Source organism: Equus caballus, chromosome 10 (assembly GCF_041296265.1).
Source record: "Equus caballus isolate H_3958 breed thoroughbred chromosome 10, TB-T2T, whole genome shotgun sequence".
Taxonomy (NCBI): Eukaryota; Metazoa; Chordata; class Mammalia; order Perissodactyla; family Equidae; genus Equus; species Equus caballus.
The window spans coordinates 1,987,400-2,007,368 of record NC_091693.1 but is presented as its reverse complement, the minus strand read 5'-3'; the positions used below and the strand labels follow the sequence as shown (position 1 = coordinate 2,007,368).

At 49.9% G+C, this 19,969-nt stretch overlaps 1 protein-coding gene across 27 annotated transcripts in view; it reads right to left on the bottom strand.

Annotated features, from left to right (window-relative positions):
* ZNF536 (zinc finger protein 536) overlaps window positions 1-19,969 on the bottom strand; it is a 420,879-nt gene that overhangs the window by 296,819 nt on the left and 104,091 nt on the right. For 25 of the 27 annotated variants that reach the window (XR_011421801.1, XM_023649470.2, XM_070222842.1 and 22 more), the window contains one exon: window positions 11,933-12,048. The gene's annotated coding sequence lies outside the window, so the exon portion shown is untranslated. Of the gene's footprint in view, window positions 1-5,244; window positions 5,400-11,932; window positions 12,049-19,969 lie in introns of those variants that run through there. The other 2 variants (XM_070222855.1, XM_023649469.2) reach the window with 2 other exon arrangements.

The window sequence follows — 19,969 nt, the reverse complement described above, 5'->3', positions numbered from 1 at the left end:
ATGATATTTAATTAGCATTAAACTCTTTTATTTCATGTAAGTTAGAGCCTTGCCTGAAACACTTCATTTGGAAAGTAACCTGGCACTCAAGATTAAAATGACATATTAGCATGTCAGCGGTAGCCTCATCATGGTGTGCTCCCCTTCGGCTGCCAACCCTGCAGGGGAGCGACACGATGTTGCTTCCCAATTCCCCAGCAGAAGGGATGTGACACAGGGGCTCTCAGAGGTGAGGGGCTGGGTGTTCTTACATGGCAAAGGGGCTGTAGCCCCCAGGAAGTGTGAAATGGAAACACTTATCCTTGTCAAAGTTGGAAGCAACTTTTCATCCTTCTATCTGAATTTTCTTTCTGTGCCTCAAAGCCATCAAGTCCACCCCTGCCTCCGGGCCTTTCCATGAGCCGTGTCTCTGTCCAAGTCCTGCTGCATCCTCACAGGGCTCTGACTTGCTCTTCAGAACTCTGACTCAATGTCACCTCCCCAGAGGGGACTTCTCTGATCTCTCAGTCTCAGCTATGGCTGGCCTCTTGGCTTCATATCCCTCCATTTTAATACTCTGTATAACATGTGTCCCTACAGATAACTTTCTGGTTTCTTCATCTATTTGTCTGTCTATTGCCTCTCTCCTCCAACTAGAATGCCCTGCATGAGGGCAGGGACCTTGACTGTTTTGTTCTCTGCTATATTCCTAGGGCCTAAAACAGTGCCTGGCTCATCACATAGGATTAAAGAAAGAAGGGAAGGAGGGAGGGAAAATAGATGATAGGTAGGTAGGTAGATACATAGATTGTAGATACATAGACACAGATGATAGATAGATGATAGGCAGAAGGATAAATAGATAAGAGATGGTTGGATGGATAGGTATATGATGGATGAATGGACAGATAATAGAAGATGACAGATTATGGATAGAAGATAGATGGATAGATGGATGGATAGATGGATAGATTATAGAAGACAGACAGAGGATAGGAGATGATAGATAGATTATAGATAGACAGAAGATGGATGGAAGGATGGATAAGAGAAGATAGATGATAGATGATGATAGATTATAGATATAAGATGGATGGATGGATGGATGGATGGATAGATGATAGAAGATAGATGACAGAAGATGATAGATAGATTATAGATATATAGAAGATGGATGGATGGATGGATGGATGGATAGATAGATACATAGATGATAGAGAGACTGCCAGACAGCTAGCTCAATTGATCAGTCACTTTGGCTGACACAAAAGAGCAGGGTGTCCACTCACAGGAGGCTTGCAATCTAGAAGGGAAGTGACAGAGTCAGAAAGCATGGCCCAGCACCACTCACAGCCCTGTCAGGTGTGCCCGGAGCAGTGTGTGATTACGTGACAGTTAGGAATTCTGAGGGCAGGGCCATGAGATCAGAGGAGAACTTGCTGGGGGCTGGAGGAGTTGACAAGGGGCTTCCTCAGGGGTCAGGGAGGCAGTGGCTTCGTGGAGTAATCTAAGCTAGATCCTAAAACCCTGGCTGGATGCAAACATTCCAAACAGGGCCACCCAGGAATGCCCAAAGGCTTGCACGCAGACCACTAGGACACACAAGATGATTTTAGGTGACACATAGAAAAACTCCTTTTTAAAAAAAATTCATACTTATGTAATTATTCTAACATTTAATATGAAAAAACATATAACTGGCACATCAAACTAGAGATTTCACAGATATTATTTAGGACAAAGCTAAATATAATATTTAATCAAAAGAAGTGTGTCCTCTTAAAAAAATATTGTTTACAATGTAGCAGGTGGTACTCGGTATGGTAAAAATCAAAAGGGAGGTGTGTGAATGATGAAAAGTGTTGGCTTGGAGCTAAGGAGTCATTCCCAGCATAAACTGAAGCCCCCATCCCCCAGCCCGGGCCCGGAAGTTCTCATCCACAGGAGGCCTTGCTTTGCTGGATCTGGTCCCCAGCTGGGCTGTCAGAGGCAGATGCAGGCCTAACAGCCCCTCCCTGGATTTGTGGAAGTGGCAAGGATGTATCCAAGCGCTCCACACCCTCCCTGGGGACGCAGCCCCCACTCTGCCTGTGCCACACGGGCAGCAGGAAGTGCTCCAAGAAAGAGTGGCACGGGCTCCTCCAGGGGCAGCCCCACGAGCTCCAACAAGTCCTCCCCTTCTGAAGGCAAGAAGGAGAAAGAGAAAGAGGAAGAGGAAGAAAGACAGCACAGAGAGAAGGAATGGGGAGGAGGAGGGAAAGGATAAAAAAGACAAACAGGGGAGAGAAGGAATGAGGGAGAGAGAGAGTGGGAAAGGCTATCTAGGACCAAATGCTGGCTGAAGTCCTTATCAGGAAGAAAAATTTTAAAATGCACGAACTCTATTTATACCCTGAATAAACAAGATAATTACGTGTTCATTTCATAAGTTGTGCCTTGATTTCGAGATCACCAGCGGCCACGAATGTTTGGATTTCACATAAGCATGTTTAAAAGCCATGGGTCTTGACCCTCTGACCAGGAAGCTAAGCTTAGTCAACACTTTCACACTGTGATCAAGGCATAAAGCAGAGAGTTGAACAAACTAACATTTTACGCTTGGAATTGAAGTATAAGCAGAAGAACTGATGAATCTGCTAATTGTTCCATTGTTCTTGCCTGCTCTTGACATTGGCATATACCCCTTGTATAACCCAAAGTGCATCTTTTGTATATGTATGAAAAGAAAAATGTGTGCAACCCGATGAACATAAGGGGGGGCGTTAAAGGGCAATCCCTTTTTTATTATTTTTTTTAAGGCCAACTTGCTGTGTACAATCCATGGCCCTGGCCTGACAGTGTGGGGAAGCTGCCTGCAACTGTGCACTGTGGGCAAGCCGGACACAGTCTGGACGCCCCAACCTAGCCCTGTCCCTGCTTTGCCTCTTTCTTTCTGAGGTCACTGTAAGCCTCAGCCTCCAGCAGGGCAGCAGCCAGGTTTGCAGCAGGCTGATGGGTGTATTCTTCCCCCTACTCCCACCGCCACCGGCGCAGCTCAGCATCAGACAGCGCCGCTGGGCTTCAGCTGCCCATTGCCTGGATGCATCCCAACTGAGCCCAAACAGCCTAACCTGGCATGCAGCTTCTCACCCATCGGGCTCCCACCTGCACCTCCACTCACTCTTACTTATATCCTAAATTCCAGCAAGACCTAGCAACTTGTCATTCCCCAAGACCAATGCCGTCCCTGGTTTGTCCAGTCTCCCCCTCTACTGCCCCCACCTGGAATGGCCACCTCAGCATGGCCCCAAACTTGCCCCCACTCCCACCCCCACCCCCAGCTGTAAATGCATCCAGGAAATTCCCACCTTCTTCAAGCAACTTCTCTCTTGCCTTCTCCTTATCTCTATTTACGAAAATCTTCCTGGTCCCCAAGCTCCAGCTCCAGCACCAGCTTCTCCACACAGCTCTTCCTGAGCCGCAGAGTGAGCCTGACTTTTCCTCTCTCAGCCGAGTATGCTCACAATACTTAGCTCCTCTGTCGTTAGCCACAATGCTCCTGTTAACTGATGCCTCCCTCTCAAGTTTGAATGCATGGCTCCCTGTCTGATCTCGGAGGTGCCCTGGCCGCGTCCCTGTGTGTTGTGGCCTTCTGTGTGTTTGTCCCCTCGCTGTTAGGATGGTGGCAGAGAGAGTCCTAGGGCTCCACAGGTTTCTGTTGACTCACACGGACCTGAAGCAGCACACGCCTTACTTCTCTGCAGCACAGCCTTGCAGGCCTGGGCTCCTGCATCCTCAGGGACGGGCCTCGGGGCCGCGCTGATGTGTAACCCCGGCCATCGCTGCCTCCGGGGAAAGCGCGCCCTTCAGGGCCTTCCAGGCCCAATCCTAACTGAACCAGCCTGCTGCCCATGCTCGCTCCACAGAAAATCTGGATTATGGAGGACAGGATGGGACATACTCTGTCTCCTCCACCCGTCAGCCTAGAATTCCACGGGGTTGCCCCAACTCTCCTGGCAATAGGGGGACCCTGGCAGAACAAAATCCAAATCAAAGTCTTTAGTTGATTTCAACCCCAAATTTCTCTGTGACTGTAAAACAAGAATCAATAATACCAAATAGTCCATTTTGAGGGGATTAAAAGCACAGTTTGGCCTTGTTGGAGGTTAACCCTCAAATACAGACCCTTCTTTAGAAGCCTCTTTCCACTGCCCTCCTAGAAGCAAAAGGAAGGTGGCCCGTGGGCTGTCTCTCTGTTCTTCTTCATGACACTGGATCCTTTTAGCCCAAAACACTGAGCTGGGGCACGTGTGAGGATCATCCCAGACTGTAAGAATCCACATCACTGCCAGGCGGCTCCTGGCAGTCTATGTCACACACACGTACACGCACGTGCACACACGCACACACACACGTCAGGGAAGGCCTGGTCTCCCATGGAAGGTTGCAACTATTGAGAGATATGGAAGTAAAAACCAGATACTTCTCTCCCCCTCTTTCCTTTCCCGCCTGGCCCATTACCTGACACATAAAGACCATCTGGGTCAGTGAAAGACAAAAGCCATTTTGTCCTTACCTAACAGATACTGCACCGTTGTATACACAGATCTTTATTTCCTACATAAAGTTAAAGGTTTGTGGCCACTTTGCTTTTTGCACATAATCCTCCTTTTTTATTTTAATTAGCATGCCTCAAACAAAGACAACAATTTCAGAACATACAAGCAGCGCTGCAAAATCATCAAAACAGAGAGCTGTTCTCGCCTTTTCCACCCCTTTCAGAAGCAGGAGAGGGAAACAGGGATGGGAAGCCTGGGACCAGCAAAAGGAACAGTGCCTCCTCTTAGATGGCAGCTATTTCCTCCTTTTACCCACAGTGCTCAGAGGGAGAGGGAGAACCCAGGTTCTAGAAAGGGTTGGCTTGGCAAAGAAAAATCTCCAGTGAAAGAGTCATCGTGGGAGTAGCTGGGAGAAGACGGACGTGACTGGCCCACCCAGGACCCCGGTCCACAGGCCTGGACCCAGGGGCAGCAGGACCGCAGAGATGCAGCTGGAACATCTGCCTGTGGGCGGCCCTTGGCTTCCTCAGTGGCCAAGCCCCATGCTCCCTGCAGAGCGGCTCCCAGAGAACAGCCTGTGCTCATGGCCCCCAGCACACTGCCTTTACAAGAGCACGCTGGTTCTCACCTCCCTCTGCTCACCAGGAACCCGCCCGCCTCGCTCCCAGGACTGGCACACCTCTGCTCCAGGCACAGCTGTGGCTGCCAGAGTCAAAGGGACACTCACCAGAGCCTCTGGAGGAACAAGGCCCCCAGCGCGGCAGCTCACACGTGGGACGCGCTTTGGGCACAGGGAGACCAGGCCATGGGCCCCCGCACAGCTGAATTTTTTTTAACTGAGATTCATCTCAGATCCTTCTGACTGCCCTTCTTCAGCTGCCCATGCCTCACTGTGTGGGACAGACGGACATTCACAGAAGGCCAGCAGCGCAAGTGGGGTGTCACGGGTTAACGTGTCTCTTTTTTTGTTTTGTCGTGTCTATTTGCAAAGCTGACCTAATGCACAGCCTCACAGCTCTCAACCTCTGAAGGGCCAAGAGGGACACAGGAGCCTTTGTCTAGTGACAAACAAAGGCAAAGTCATGGCGGAGTAGACCCTAGAGTGTTGCGGGCCCCCGCCCCACCCGCAAGGATGCTGCCCTGCAAGGCTGCTCGCTGGGGCAAACTCAGAGGGAAGTGTATGTCCAGCCTCAACCCGCTGCTGGCCTGGTCCCCACCCTGGAAGGCCCCATGCAAAGTGGCTCATCCCAGACCCAGGGAGGGCCGGCACTCCTCTGCCCCACCACCTCACACAAAGAAAGCATGTCCAAAAAGAAAGACCAAGTTCACCTTCTTTCATGGTTTTTTTAAAGCAGTTTTCCCCCCCAAAGCCCCAGTAGGAAGTTGTTTAACTTAGTTGTAAGTCCTTCTAGTTCTTCTATGTGAGACACCGCCACAGCACGGCTTGATGCGCAGGGTGTAGGTCTGCACCCAGGATCTGAACCCACACCCACCAGCTGCTGAAGCCGAAAGCTCAAACTTAACAGCTGTGCCGGGCCGGCCCCCAACTTCACATTTTGACACCTTAACTGAAGTGGGTCATTTAGACTCCCACTGGGCCCCTTGTCTGCCTCCCTCACTCCGGAGTAAAAACCCCAAAAGATCTTTCAACTGTAACCCGGTCGCAAAGCAGAAGGCGCACGATTAGCTCTGTAAACCAATCAAGCACCATTAAGGAGAAAGAATATGACATGAAGCTTTTGTTTCTCGAAATGAAAGAAAGAGAAGAAGAAAAAAGGAAGAAGACAAGAAAAGAAAAGCCAGCAGCAGCAGCAGAATTACAGAAGGAGGAGTCCCCACCCAGACACCCGGGGAGAGCTGCTCAGGCTGGTGCCGGATGGCGAGAAGGGTTAAATTTATGTTCCATTACAAGTCCCCTTTTTTTTGGTTTCATCTTCTCAGTAAAACACATAACTTAAAATGAAATCAAATATTAAAAATGACAGACTATATAAGTGCTGTGAGTAACTTCAGGTCACGGAGGGAGGGAAAAGCCGGCAAGTTGTCAGGCACTATCTGTCAGAGTGAATTAGAAACAATCAACAGAGACTGAAAGGGAAGGTGATTGTTATTAAGCAGCGGGGCTGTGAGCAGGCTGCCCAGATGTGGTCATGCATATAAAGGACAGGAAACAGCAGTTTAATTCAGGAAGCCCCGGCGAACAGGGCAGCAGAGAGGAGAAAAGTCCTTTGTCGCTAATAAGCTGGAAGTTACTTTGATAACAGCAGGGTTAGACTCGAGAATAAAACACATTTCTTTCACTACCACACACCATTAATATCACAGAAATGTGGTCGGAAGAAATGCCCAGCGCGAGCCGGATCAGCCGCTGGCCTTCCCCAGCAGCCTGGAGAGCCGACCCCGGTCCCCATCCGGGCCCGAGCCTCCGCTCCTGCCAGGGCAGGGCCTTTTCTGACCACGTCGGACCAACTGTCACCCTCCAGAAATGTCATATGACCAAAACACTATAAGGAGAGTATTTCCTTATTGCCCAGCATCAGGCCCTCCCGTTCCTGGGGCCTGTGGGGAAGGTGCGAGCCGGGTAAATATCCTCGGTGTAATGAAGGCCACATATGCAGCCACGAAGAACAATTTTATATGCAGACAAGGCCCGATTTCATAAGAAATTACTTATGCAGGCGTTCTGCAATTATCCTGTGATACTTGCAGGCAACAGTCTGACAGCAGTTGTGCAAACAATAAAGGGATTACAGAAATAAAAACAAATAATATTACACACGCAGAAACTCCATGTTGCATGTGGACGGGATGGAGAGAGATGAGTGGAGACGGGCAGGGCCAAGAGGAAGCGAGGCCAGGGCAGAGCCGACCCCTGCCCGGGCACTTGGACTGTGCCAGCGCTCGCTCCAAGCCCCCGACAGGACCCTGCCCGCAGGCGGCTGTATGGCAGTCTGCCCCCATCTCAGGGGAGGCTGGGCCACCTGCTTGCCTCTCTGGGGAGCTGAGGGCATGGGTCACCTTTGCAGGAAGGAGCAGGGTCACAGGACCAGGAAGGGACAGGCAATGGGTGGGCTGAGAGCTTTGCCATTTTCTCTCGTACACCAGGTGGCCTTCCCAGAACAGGAAGCATGTTGTCCTTCCGCCTCATCCCGGGGTCAGCACAGGCCACCCATGTCCAGTTGCAGCCCAGAGCTTCCAGGCAGCGGGTGCAGAGTCAGGACTGCCCCTCCCATAACACAGGTGAGCAGAGTAAGTGGGGCAGCCATGATGAGGACCCAATCAAGACTCAGTGGAGGCCGGGGCACTCGCCGAGCAGCCCCGTGACTGGCATGAGGACAGGGCTCCCATCGCTCACTCCTGGGGGAAGGACTCGAACCTCATCCATGACCGTGTCCCCATATTAGACACAGGCAGGCGCCGGTGAACTCAGGTGTTGGGGAGACAGAGAGTGAGGTGGGATGCAGGCCCTGCACAGGGGCCTGCTGACCCCATCCCCAGAAGATGGGTGCTTCCCACTGCCGCCTCCCCTCCAGGCACTGTCCAGGAGCTGTCACCCACCTCCCACAGTAAGAGTGCAGGGACCTGCAAACGCTCGCCCCTCTGCACTTCACATACTTCCAGACCTCTGCAGGCAGCTCAGAGTCAGCACTGGCCTGTGCTTACTGCATGCCACTGTGTGCGACCCTTGCTCAGTGCTGAGGGCAGGAGTCACAAAGTGCAGGCTGCAGCTCCATCTAGACCACAGATATACTAGTGTTTGCAGAAAGTTTTTTTAAAACTTAAATGAGTTGCCAACATTGGAGGGAAAAAAAGAACCAGATTTTTTTTTAACTTCTTTTTCCTTAAAAACTATGAAGATCTAGAAATATTCTGTCCGCATCTCCAAATGGCTGCAACTGACGAGAGCTGAGTGGCCCCTCTCAATGGGATCAGCTCTACCCAGCCTGCTCTGGCCTGCTCTGTCCTTCACACATGCCAAGTTCTTCCCTACCACAGGGCCTTTGAACCTGCTGTTCCCTCTGCCAGGAATGCTCTTCCTCCAGACCTTTACCTGGCTGGCTACTCCATGTCCTTCAGACCTCTCACTTCCAAGGTGCTTTCCACAGGGGGGTGAGGTCCATCACGGACCACCTACACCCTCTCAAGTACAGCCACGCCCCCTTTCGCTTCCCCAGCCCAGACAGTTTCTCATTTATCACTCTCTAACATCATCTTATCCGTGGCTGTCTTGTTTACTGCTTCCTAGCCTCACAGTAGAAGCTCCCCGAGGACAGGGAGCTTGTCTATCTTATCCAAGGCTGTACCCAGGGTTGCACCATGGCCAAGGGCTCGGGCTCCAAAACCAGAAAGAAACAGGCTCCGACCATGGCCTTACCATCCACCGGCTGTGTGATGTGAGGGAGTCCACTGCACTTCTCTGACCTCAGGTTCCATGTCTGGAAAATGGAGCTAATAACAGTATGTCCCTTCTAGGGAAGCGGTGAGGATGGAGCTATCCCAAAGCACGCTTCGACCAGAGCCTGCTCCACTCTGCTCCTCAGAGTCCAACTGTCCCGGTGTGGTTTCCTCTCAGGCAAAGTGAGAGCGACGGGACCTCTCTCTCCTAACTCCACTCAGCAAAGGAGGCTGCAAGGATCCTCACCTCCGCGAGCCTGGAGATTTCCTGGTGAAGGTCACATAAGGCAGACAGCCCCACACATATATGCAGGGCTTGTCATCATCACCACACAGACATCACAACTGTCCCGCCATCTCCTGTGCTGCCAGAGCGCCACCACCGCAGCCTGCAGCCGAGGTGATCACCGCTGCAGGGAGGCTGTGGACTCACGTCTGCACCAGGATAGCCGGGCCGCCTCAGGACAGCGGGAGCCACAGCGAGACCAGCACCCTGAGTCCGGGGCCCAAACATGCCCCGGGCACCGGGGACCACTGTCTGTCAGAGGGGACGAAGGGCCTGTGGTCTCTGAGGGCCACTTCCTTCCGGAAGGCACTGAGCCTCATGACCAACCGTGGGGACCTTCCGAGGGATAAAGCTAAAGAGAGCCAGACAGCCACACCTCGTGGCCCTGCCTCTGGTCCCTGCGAGGGTTTCTCTGGAAATGTAGATTGTGGCGGGATAGTGAACGATTCTCTGATGTGTGTGAGGGGTTCAGTCACCGACAGCTCACCTGGGATCCTAGAAATACAGAATTTCTATGGAAAGGCGCTTCAGGGTGGCGTCTATGTCCCCAAGATGCATTCTATAACATCACATAAGACTTTAAAAAGTTAAGTGTCCCCTTCAAAGGATTGGGAGGGCCCCGGTGGAAAGGAGAGCGAGCAGGAAGACCCCAACGGGTCTCTTCGGAAGGCCAGCAGTGGTTCAACCAGCTCATCATATTCCAGCCCGCACGGGAAGGGTCCCTCCAGGGCCTGAGAGCCCTGTGCTCTGGGGCTGCAGTCAGCGAGCAGCCTGGAAGGAGGTGCCCGCGTGCTCTCCGCCTGTTTCTGAGACCTGTCCCCTTTCTTGGTCTACAAGGCACAGAATTTGCTCGTGGATAGAAAGTTCCAACCCTACTTCCAGTTCACAGGATCCCAAAATTATTCCAAGATGTACATTTTCCATGCAGGAAAAGCTCCCCGCCTTCTCATGGCCAATCCCAAGAACAGTGCGTCACTGTTCTCTATCTTCTCTGAGGCCCAGGACACGCTGAGGTGATTAACTCTGTGCAATGCCCGCCTCAGCGGCAGAAAACCTGGCGAGGCCAGCGTCGTGGCCTACTCCACAGTCTAAGAAAGGACGGCCATGCCACATTCGGACGAAGGTCAAGCACTTCCAGCTTCTCCCCTGGGTCTCCCACCGGGTCAAGCATGGTGGTTCATCCTCCCCACCCCTTCCCTTCCCATCCCAACGTGGATCAAGGGGAAATGGCCAGGACCCTTGCAGGACCTCCTTCCCCACCTCAAGAGGTACAGAGCATAGAAAGCTCCAGAACAAGCTGGTGTGCTCGCTTTCCTGGGGAAAGTCAGCCTCACCCATCTTCCCGACCGGAGGCCTTCAGCAGTGATGCTAAGCTGGGCCTTCGGAAACTGTGAGCATCCACGCGGCAGAATTCCTACCATCAATGTAGCAGCTAAATATTGTAAGACTCCTAACTCCCCCATCTGTGTTTTGCCTCCCAAGAGGGAAAATAGTCTTCGCAGACATTCCCTTATCTGGCAGGCGAATTCTAAACCTTACTGGCAACTGCAGGCTTGTTTTCCCAACCAAACAGCTATGGAACCAAAAATTGTTCTGCCTGCGATATGCTGAGGAGGGAACTAGCCAAACAGCTCAGTCTGGAGGCGCAGGGCTGGGAAGCCGAGGGCTGTCTCCACCACCAGGGGAGACCCCATGCTCCACGGAAGACCTGGTGCCAGGGGAGGCCGCCCGTCAACTGACGGAAGCTACAACTGCTGTGTTCGCTGCTCCTTTTCCTTAGCACAGCATACACCCACCAAGAAGCTGACGGAAAACACTCACCACGGTGTGAAATCAACACTTTCTAACTCAAATAAAGGGGATAAAAAAGGGAAAACTTCCAACCCTTTTGCAGCAGAAATTTCCTCCTTCAAGATTACACGAGGCAGTGGTACCTCGGGCCCTGCCGCCAAGCATCCCTTGGCGCCCAGACCCTCGCTTCCCATTTTATGGTATTTCCCTGCATTTTTCCTAGCCCTTCCCAGTCTTAATACAGGAAACCTGCACCTGTGCAACTGCTAATAAACCAAATCTGATGATAACTGTGGAAGCCTAATTGATAGGGGCCTTTATCGACTGGCCTTGATGTCTATCTGAGGTTCTCAACAGCCAAGATTTAAATGTTTCATTTTATTTTTAACTTTCACTTTTCCACATTTCAGCAATGTCAGGCAAAGAGGTATGGTTTTACTATCAGAAAGACTCATGGTGCAGAATAATTTATGACTTCAGCTTGGGCTTTCAGAAAAGCTATTTCAAATCTTCACTTTGATTTGGCTGTATCAAAACTACTCCAAATAACAGCGGCACTTTCTTGGAACCAGAATATGTTAGCAGCACCTCAGGATTTCGAACGAAAGCCTCGTATTTATCCCAGAAGGAAACTTGAGAAAGGAATTAAGCCACAGAGGGGAAAACGACATTATTTCACGATTCCTTTGTTCCCCCTCTGACCCATCCCCAAACACCCCCACAAAGGGATGCCTGCCCCCCGTGAAGTCCTGCAGCCACCACTCACCCAGGGGTAGGGGCAGGTGGAGGAAGCCCACCTGGGTGCAGGACGGGCTGGGAGGAGGTCCTGGAAGGGAGGAGAGAGAGCGGGGCTGTCTGTGGGGATTTGCGTTAGGTCAACACGACAAAGCAGGAGGAAATGACGTGTGTCCAGGGCAAAGAGTTCTAGCAGCGTAAGACTTACCTTAGCAGCTTAACTGCATACTTGTCCTAAGGACTGTCAGTCTGGTGAGAAAATACCCCAGAAAGGATGCAGCTGATCCAGGCACTGACAGATTGCCAGAGGGGCGTCCCGGTTCCCTATCACAAAAGGAAATATAGAAAGGAATGATGTAAAGTGAAATGTAACAAATTCACCAAATCACAGCAATACGCAGAGGTCAAGGAAATTCCACTGAAAAGGTTAAAGATGAAATCAAATCCGGTGTATGAGAATGAAAATCTATCCCAACGCAAGGCCACCGGTGACGTGCTGTAGACAAGAAGCTAAATGCTGCCTAGCACTGGGATCTTTCATTTTCATCAGATCAATAAAAGCTTATATTTATCAGGATTCCAAGCAGCTGCCACTTCTGACAACCTCCACTTTATTTTCTCACTCCTTGCGCTGTATCAGGGCAAAGAGGAGAGGAGAAGCAGCTTTTAATGCTATTTACACCTGAAGACACAATTCCATTAAGAGGCCCTGTTTTGTTAAAGAAACAGGGATTGATATGATTATATTGGCAGGAGTGGAGTCTCTTTGTTCTGCCCCCACGTCGTCCTCCTTTGCAGTCCAGACCCAGCATGAAGCTCTCCTGACACAAAGTCCACGTGCGAGCACTTTTTTGTTCAAACTTACCATTTACGAAGAGAGGAAAGACTCTCCGCGAAAACAGTTACCACTCTAATCATCTGTACAACAATATTTGCTATCAGGCATTCTAAATAGATTATCACCAGTCCATCTGTGTCATTATTGATTTATAAGGCTTTAAGCAGCTTTAGAATGGAAGCTTTCCCACTGAAGGGTTTCTTGTATAAATCAGAGCCCTGCTCAAATATAGCAGCCATCACTCAAGATATTGTTCTTAAAATCATAACAAGAAGGAGAAAATGATAAATTGCTTGTAATATACTGATCCAAACTGATATGCAAATCTTGTTTTTTAAATATATTACTTGAGTAAAAAGAGGCATCATTAACATATGAATGCTATATGCAAATGATAGTGACAGAGCAGATGTTGGCGCATGTAATTGACCTATATGTGAATTGCATCAGAACCCTTAACTCTATTAATTCACTACCCAGTAACTAGATATTGTCCAAAAAGTACATTCTTTGAAACCATATACTGGAAGCAAAGCTGACAGGGTTCCAAGGATTCTGAAACAAGGTCACTGTCACCAGTACTTTGCTGTCATCTGCATTCCCTTTCTTATGGATGACATCATCACGGGGCCGTGTAAATCGATCACTTAATAGCATTTAGAAAATACTGCAGTGGGGAACAGGTTATAAAAAAAAATGCCCCAGTTTTATCCTTTTTCTTGGCAGAAATGTCATACCTCTTAAACTGAGGGTTTGTGCATGAGTGCACTGTGAAACACACAGATGCCATTTTATTCCCCGTCTTTATTTTTCCACTTCTTCTCAGAATGACATTAAATTGTATTAAATAGCCTTTTGTCCACAGGGCACAGACCACCCCGCATATGATAATGTATTAATGCCCCACGTTCCAGCCACTGAGCTGAAACATTCTGAGACTTGGAGGATAAGTATGAAGCACCATTGTGTGTATAGCCTGCTAACAACTGTGACACATACTAATAGAAACATACCTAATAAATTACTGCTTTCAGGTCTAGCAAGCTGACATTTCTCTGCAAGGGACAATTTTATATTTGTGGCACAGAACAAAATTGCTTCATATGAAGCCACTGTGGATTAGCATAAAAATTAACACTTAAATTTCAGCTTATTTTCCAGCCTCTCCTCCTGCCACAACAATCAATTCCTCTTATAAATCTGATTAGATTTTATGATGCTTATTATTCAGAGCATGTCTCAACACAGCATTCACAGGCTTGAAGACTATTTGTTTAAATAGAAAAAAGAAGCAGATAAATCTATAGGTATTTTTTATTACCCCATTCCCCACCAGTTTCTTTCTCATATTGTAACATCAGTAATTGATTGCACACATTAATTAACATGTAAGGTAGAAATTCTGCATTATGCATGATTTATTTTCCTATCTGGTGAGTAGGTTTGTCTGCTGCCCTTGTGTTTCTAGGACATTGGGCTCGATTCTGGTCCAGACATAAATGCCAATGCTCATTCCCCCTGAAAGTTATTAATGTCAGATATGAAATGAGATTTTTGATTTCACCTGCTTACTAATCCACAAAAGCTGTTTTGAGTGATGCAGGCTTAAACGCCGAAATTTGAAATGATATATTGCTATATCTGATAACATGCAAATATGTTCATTAGACATAATTTAGCAGGAGAGAATAGCAACACTTTTATAACAAGTCTAGGTCAAAAATGGTGGTTAATTAAACAAGTCATGAAAAATGGCATTACAAGGAGACCGTCCAGCAGACACCAGACTTTCTAACGGTATGCCACTGATAGGCACCCAATGCTTTCCACCAAAACAGAGGGGAAAAAAAAACTTTCTGGGTATTTCGCATAACCTAAAGCAAGGTTAACAAGACTATATCCACATTAAGAACCTCAAATTGATCACACATTCTCCTTGGATTTTAATGGCAACACACTATACTTCCCCATCTGAAGATGTGATTTCACTTTCTGTCTTAGTGGCTTAAAGTGATTTATATGGTTGACTCCTTCACAAATAAACCAGAAAAGAAATTAATATTATATCCGGCCATGCTGCTGGCTGCCCTGAGTGTTTATGGCTGTGTATTTTAAATCAAGTAGAGCGATAAGCAAGGGGCTGGTGGGCAGCGAGGGCAGGGTTGGGGGCGGAGGTGGATGCGGGATAAACGCAAAGGAGGAACGTGTGTGCCTGTGTATCCTCCTTTGCCCGTGGTCCTTCTCAAGTGTACACTCTGGTTACCTAGGGAACCACCACATAGTAAGAACTCCTTTGATTGGCCACGAGTTGAGATCCAATGTGGGTGGGGTTCTGATACGGAGGTACAACAGACCACCTGAGCTTGGCTTCTTGGGCTGAGGCTTCACGAATACCTGGGCGAACGAGGGAACCTGGGAGTTAAGTACAGTCTAACGGGAGACTGGATGAGTTGCCAACTGGCTGCCCTCACTGCTGGGAGGAAACTAGTCTAGAGAGATGAAGGCTAACAGCATCTTCTGGGGCCAACAGGTGCCCATACAGCCTGCAAGTGTGAAAGCCATTTGTCGGCGTTCCACTTATCAAAAGGATCCTTGCAGCCAGATACTTAAAACACAGTGTGTAAAGCAGAAAGGGCACAGGTGTGTGCATTTGGAGTCATGCACAATACGTAAATTTGAGTGTGAAAGCAAATAACCATCTCAACAAACCAAAAGAAGTCCACATTTAAGCCATCTAAACAATCAACCTGTAATCATGACACCAGCTCCAAGCTTGACGCAAAGTCCTTTCTGATCCTCACTCATTTGGTGGAAGCAGGTCCTTCCCTAAATACCTCACATCCAAGTATCAAACACTCTCATTCTTAGCCCAGCTTGCAGTCAATATTATTACTGTTGCTAGAAATCTCACCTCGTCTTTGGATTGTGTTCTGTGTTTTCTCTGTTTCCAGGCACAGAATCTCAACTAGAGAAACAGGCACAGTAGCATTTGTCCTGCCTGTCTTTCAGGGAGAATGGGAAGTTCCAAAAAAGAGAATGGATGAAAACTCTTTGATGGAGGAAGAGAAGGAAACGCTAGTGGTGCATGACTCTTGGTATTTTTTCACTCCCACTGTGCCCTTCACTGCATCTTCTGCCCCATCCACGTACGCCCCTCATGAGTTCACCTGGGCAGACACCCCTCCTTTCTACTCTGTCACACCACAGCCCTGGTTCCTAGACTCAACCATCTACTGCTTCCCAGTGGAGCACTCTGCCAGTTCTGATGTTCCAGGAGCAACCCAAGGATGGCTCAGGGTCACATGACCTATTGAGGGTGCCCGGGGAGCCCCACAAATTCTCAGGCCATGGGGAAGGCCTGGGGAGGGAGGGTCAAAGATGGGTTTAGCCTGAGTCTCTTATAGGCCAATAATTCTCTCTCAGGGACTCTGGCACTACTTAGCCAATTTCACGTGCCTCTACACCCATCGATGAGAAAGACGCCCAGAGTCTACCCTGGGTCATGGTTAAACTAGTCTACATTTCTCCAGAGGCTTTAATTAATTTCAGAGTGTTTTATTTGTTGAATGAATGAAGGAAAGAATGAACGAACCAACAAATACATACATGAACAAACAGGTGAATAAGTGAATGACTGCATAACGGCATGCATGAATAGATAGATAGAAATGATGACTGAAAGAATTTACAAAGTAATAAATGCATGAATTAATGCAAAAATACACATGTAAATAGAAAAAATGCCTTATGAATGAATGAAAGAATACTATTGGTATCGGTTTTTTTTTTTCCTTAAACATTGGCACCTGGGCTAACAACTGTTGCCAATCTTTTTTTTTTCCTTCTGCTTTATCTCCCCAAAACCCCCTGTACACGGTTGTATATCTTAGTTGCAGGTCCTTCTAGTTGTGGGATGTGGGACGCCGCCTGAATGTGGCCTGATGAGCGGTGCCATGTCCGCGCCCAGGATCCGAACCCTGGGCCGCCGCAGCAGAGCGTGCGAACTTAACCACTCGGCCATGGAGCCGGCCCCTATTGGTATCTTTTTAATGAACAGTATATACATGAGCTCCCATAGCGTGCCCGCCTAATGGGTTGATGTAAGATAGAAAAGAAGAAATAACACGGTCTTGCTTATTGTTGAAATGTTTGGTCACTCACCCTTGCCTTCCTTCCTGTATCTCAAAGAACATGGGCTCCTAGTGAATGCTGTGCGGCAGCCAGCAAGATTCTGCCCAGAGCCTCACGCACCCAGGAGAGGGAGACAGAAACGCCTCTCCCGCTGTCTGAACCTTCAGGGGGAGAGGACGCTGTCAGGTGTTTCTGCCGTGAGACAGGCTTTGGTGCAATCCTGCACCTGCCAGGCACCGACCCACTCTTCCTGGGAGGCGGGAGCCAGAGCAGTCAGGAGCACAGACCCTAGACCAGACCTCATTGAGCTCCAGCGGCGATACTGAAAAGTCACAGCATGCCCGGGAGCCTCCGTTTCTTCATCTTGAGAAGGGAGCCAACCCATCTGAAAGCGCTTAGTCAGGGCCTGCCCCCAGGAGCCGCTCGGCTCTCAGCCATCGTTGTCGGATGTGCTGAGCCGCTCTGTCCTGTGCTTCTGGTTACCTGCCTGTGGAGAGCGTGCTCCAGGTGGACACCCATCTCTGCAGCTGCACTGGTGGGCCAGGCCGCCCAAAGCAGCGACCAGACCACAGGAACCCTCATGTCTCCTTTCAAGGGTGCACTTTATTTCTTCTACCAAGCTCCACTGATCCACTTAAATGAAGACATTCTCTATTTAAAATGACGGTGCAGGGGCAATTTTTGTGATTCTTTGCTCTTCTGAGGAACTTGGTTTCCTATCTGCAGAATCAAGAACTTGGTCTAGGTTGTGGTCTTTCAGCATTTTCCAGCAGAATCCTTTTCCAAGAAAATCTTCCCACATAGAAGCCGATTTTTACAGCAGATTCTCAGCCGAAGTTGCAGAGGAGAGCCCTGGGTCCTCGCCTTCTCTGGGCCCCTGAGGCCTCTCCTTGGAATCCCTGGGGTTCCACTGAAGCCAGTTTGAGAACCACTGGACTGGAGATTTCCTGATGGCCAGTGAAACTGTTACTCTGTGGCAGCAGTCACAGCAGCATGGAGAGACATGTCCTGGGCACCTGCTAGTCAGCGGGGCCACATGCCAACCCCAGTTCAGTCATCCACACCTGGTCACCCTGGTGTTGCACGGGTACATGGGACCCAGAGAGAGGCGTTCCCATGCAGGCTGCCAGCCCTGATCAGCCACCTGCTCCTTTCTTCCGTGTCCAGCCCTGCCATGGGCTCCAAGCCAGAGGCTAGACCCCTTTAAGGCAGGCAGACCCAGACCCAGGCATGACCTCTGAGGAAGACCACTGGCTTCCTGGGCCTGCGGCTCAGCTCCTGCTGGTGGGCAAGGAGCTGCTGCCTCAGACACATGTCAGGAAGAATAAACACCTGAGACTTTCCCTTAGACAAACTGGTCATAAGACACTGTCAGAGGTTGTCTCCCACAACGCCGACGAGAACCGCCTCAACATGGAGGCTGTGCTTTCTCTCTCCTCCCACCTTAGCAAGACCGTGGACAGCGCGGCCCAAACCCCAGCCATTTGCATAACAGCACCATCACCTTATCACCATATCTGCTTACACTGTACCGTCAACTAGTTACAATTTTTCTTGAAATTAACTCGCAGATTTCCTTAAATCAATATTTTTCAAATGGAAATTTTATCTAAGACTGCCGTAAATAAAAAACAATATTTACTCCCCATCTAAGTATATAAAGTAGATACCTAATTATATAAAGAGAAAACGCTCAGCCACGTCGAATCTGAAGTCATCACTCAGTCTGGAGCACAGAGGGTAGCGGGTTGCTGGGCCACCTTTCGGGTGAGCGGCCCGGCCTGAACCCTCCTCCACGGCACTCCTGACTGTGCACCTGAGCCCCCGACAACCTGAGCTCCGGTCTCCTCACCTGTGAAATGGAGATGGTGGCAGTACCTATCTCATAAGGTTGTTGGAAGAATTAATTAAATTAAATGAGATCATTAATGATTGATTAATTGAATGAGATGATGTGCCTGGCACATAAGTGTTGGGGTGGTGGTTATTATGCTAAAAGATAAGCCAGCAAGGGGCAAACCTTACAGAGCTGGCCATCTACTACGTGTCTCCCAAAGAGTGTTGGCTCACGTACACTCAACTAGACAAGCAGGGGGTCCTTGCCCAGTCCTGCCACTAGCTCACTGTCCGGCCTCGGGAGGCCCTCTCCTCCCGAAGCCTCAACTCTCCCAACTGTACAAAGAGGGGATGGCACCCAGGGGTCTCCAGAGACCCTTCTGGCTATGGGAACTTGAATCTCTGAGGCCACCGCTGGCCCAGCCTTGGTAAATAAACAGCCATCCGGCTCTGCTCCGCCTGGGGAGGGCCTCACTCTGCAGGCAGCTTCCAGGGTGAGGCAGGCACGGTGAAGGGAGAGAAAGAGGTCCAGCGTTGGCACAGAGGAGGGGCCGAGGAGGCACAGGCGGCGGGCCCCCAGCGCGGCATCTGAGACAGGCCGCAGTCCACGCCCCATAACTGGGGCGTCCCCAGGGGTGGAGGCCAGAGAACTGGCCCAGGCACACATCAGCACTGACTCTGGCTCAGGACGCAGTCCCTAGGCAGGTCCACCGTGGCCCTGGCTCACCTCCTCAACACTTTCTGCCATGTCATCACAACTGTCACATCGACACACCCTAAAAAGTACTGAAGTGGTGGCACTTTGTATGATGCACGCTGGGGGCGACCAACCTCTCACCTCCCGCCCGTGCCAGCCAGCGGCCTGCGGGGGCCCCTCAGGAGCAGAAGTCTGTGTCTCTGCCCCAAAACACCCCCAGCTTTGCCAAGAACATGTCACCATCTCCTGGTTTTTACATCAAAAGATGTGTCTACAGAAGTTTATCTGCTTCTCACAGACAAACGAGGAAGGCCCTCCGGCAAACCACTGATGGGGGCTCAGCCTCCGGGTCCGAATGGCACTACCCAGGGCCCCGCTGCCTCCGCCCAGTGCGCAGCCCCCCGGGCTGTCGGTTCCTCCCGCCTCGTCTCCAGGTGGGCACCAGGCCTTCCAAGGGTGAAGGCCTTGCTGCAGGCACCTTCCAAGGGGGCACCCCCCGGATGCAGCCCCCCGGCACGGGGTCAAGGGAGGGCTGAGAAGCTCCCTAACCTCAGTAAAGGGAACTGCGACGGCTCTTTCGAGGGATGCCCACCCACCCCAGGCGTCACTAGGTGTGGCTTCTGGAGAAACATCTACACACACGGAGGTTTGTTTTGTCGGCATAAACACACGCTCTCTAAAATAGGCAATGTTGAGTCTCTGGTCCAAAAAGAGGGTATGAAGCCGACACTGTTTACAATCTG